This window comes from Neovison vison, chromosome 6, assembly GCF_020171115.1.
Source record: "Neovison vison isolate M4711 chromosome 6, ASM_NN_V1, whole genome shotgun sequence".
Lineage (NCBI taxonomy): Eukaryota > Metazoa > Chordata > Mammalia > Carnivora > Mustelidae > Neogale > Neogale vison.
The window spans coordinates 43,953,222-43,956,186 of NC_058096.1; positions in this window are offsets into that span (position 1 = coordinate 43,953,222).

The window sequence follows — 2,965 nt, forward strand, 5'->3', positions numbered from 1 at the left end:
GTTGGTGGGACTGTACACTGGTGCAGCCACCCTGGAAACCAGTATGGAGATTCCTCAGAAAGTTAAAAATAGAGCTACCGTATGACCCAGTAATTGCACTACTGGGTATTTATCCAAATGATACAAAAATAATGATTCAAAGGGGCACATGCACCCTGATGTGTATAGCAGCATTATCAGCAATCATAACATTATGTCCATCAACTGAAGAATGAATAAAGAAGTGGTACACACACACACACACACACACACACACACACACACGGGAATATTACTCAGCCATCAAAAAGAATGAAATCTTGTCATTTGCAATGATGTAGATGGAGCTAGAGTACATTATGCTAAGCAAAATAAGTCAGTCAGAGAAATACAAATACCATATGATTTCACCTGTATGTAGAATTTAGGAAACAAAACAAACGAGTAAAAGAAAAAAGAGTGAGAGAGAGACAGGCAACCAAGAAACAGACTCTTAACTATAGAGAACAAACTAATGTTAACCATAGGTTAACAAGCTCATAGGTGCAAAGTGAGTTGAATTAGGGGATCTGAGAAGACAGTGAAGCCCTGAAAAACTGTTCTAGAGAAAAGCATGAAGAGTTAAAGGTGAGTAGAAGAAAATCCACATAGGCTAGTAGAAGGTCATACCATAGCACATGGTTCTTCCTACCAAGTGGGTAAATATTCATAAAAGTAAGGCTACTGCTTTAGCGGAGTGTTTCTTTTCACCTTTCTTGGTTTTCTGCCCTGCTCTTCTTCTTTCTCTCAATACAATCCTCTCTGTCCCTGCACAGCTCCAGGTATCCCAGCAGGTAGACACCCAGCCCCTGGCTGATGCTAAACGAAGGGACTACAGGAGAATTATCTGAGACTGAGTTCTTCTGCAAAGCCTAAGTCAGTCACTCCAGACAGTCAGGAGAGAGTGGGATGTCCTTGATCCCTCATCTCATTAGGCAAAGACCATCTAAGTATTTGTTGACTAAAAAAAGTGAAACTCAATTAAAAGGAGGAATCATAAGGTGGTGGCAAAATTAATGAAATGTGCTTTGACGTTTTTAAATTTAAAATTGCTGTATACCTCTATTTTAATTTTAATTATATTAAAATGTCTCGACTATAAATAAATCATGCCTGCTGCTTAAAATTGTTAACTAGGTAATAGTGCCAAAACTAAGATATCACTGTCAACTAGCAGTAGATTATCTTGTCAGTTCTTAAAATTTGAATCTGTCAAAAGTCAGACTTGCATTCTTGAAATAAAATATCTTTATTGATTATGGGATTATATTATCCAAATTCACAGGAAATGTTATTTTCAAAATTGACTTCTTCAAATTCGTACAAAAAAATAAATTCATATGAGAACAATTAATGCTATAAATTAATGGTAATTTCAAATAATCACTAAAAATGAAAACTTACAAAAACAACCAAAAAACAACATAACTAAAGTGATATCATCTTACATTTAGAATATACAGGATTTCCAAATCATACTCTTTCACTGTGTAAAGAACAATGCTCAACATCAGCTTTTCCCAGAATTCTGCCTTCCTTCTTACTGTGATTCTCACTGTCCTAATATGTAAATTACATGTAGTATTCATTCCTATCACAAGGGTTATGTTGAAAGTGACTATAAATACACATGAAACATTTGGAGCAGTGCTGAGACTAAAGTAAGCATTGATAATTGTTAACTATATGTAATTATTCTTTTTTTATATGTAATTATTCTTATTAATATACATACTTTAGAATGCTCCTTGTTTTGTGAATGAGTTATCTTGATTGGAAATTATGCAAACAACACAAATTGGACTTTTTTATGTTCCCAAAGAACCAAGGTGAAGTACTAAACACTTAACATTAAATATGAAATCACTTTATGAATGGAATTCTAGAATACCAAAGAATACATAGGAAGGATAAATGTTCTTTACTTCTCCTTTAGATTCCTTTCCTAATATCCTTTGCTAAAGGTCTTTTGCTTTCGACTAATTAATGGCTGAGATTGAGTTCAGATGTGAGAATTATATGAAGTTAATTTTAGACTCCCTTGAGTCTTCTATCTGAAATTCATTACTATGAATTCTATCTGGTCAGGAAATTCTTTTTCTTTAAAGAAGAGTCTTATAGTTACCTGTTGCTAAAAATATTTAGTGTCTTAGGTTATCATCTTTTCTGCGGAAACTGTTGCCTTTTCTTTTGTAAAAGAGAATCTGTTGTTAACACTTCTTTTAAATTTCACTAACTCTTTTGTCAAATTATAAATTACAAGAGGAGACAGAGTTGCTAATCAAGCTTCCATCCTCCAGGGAGGCTAACAACATATAATGAGTAATGCTAATTCTTTTCTGAAGCAAAATTTCAAAGAACACACTTAAAATTTTTAAAAAAGCTGTACTACTTCCACATCCATCATCTATTTCCAACATCAAGGTTTTTTGTTGTTGTTGTTGTTTATTTTATTTTTATTTTTTTAGGTAAGTGATTGTGAATCAAAATAAAACTGATTCACCGTTAAAAGCATGTAGGTCTAATATAAAATCAGCAATATCAAAACTGAATAATACTTTTTTGCTACGTACCTTCTTAAAAGATTGAAAAATGTTACATTTATTTGTACACATATGAATTTCTTCATTCTTGCATAGTGTGTAATCAATATTATTATGGCAATAACATCAAAAACCTATGCACTCGGGCACCTGGGTGGCTCAGAGGGTTAAGCCTCGGCCTTCAGCTCAGGTCATGATCCCAGGGTCATGGGATCTAGCCCCGCATAGTACTCTCTGCTCAGCGGGGAGCCAGCTTCCCACCTCCCCCGCCCCCCCGCCTGCCTCTCTGCCTACTTGTGATCTCTCTCTCTCTGTCAAATAAATAAATAAAATCTTTTAAAAAACCTATGCACTCAAAAATCGTGATTTTAAAATAAAAATTTAGTAGTCTCCCCTTAACCATG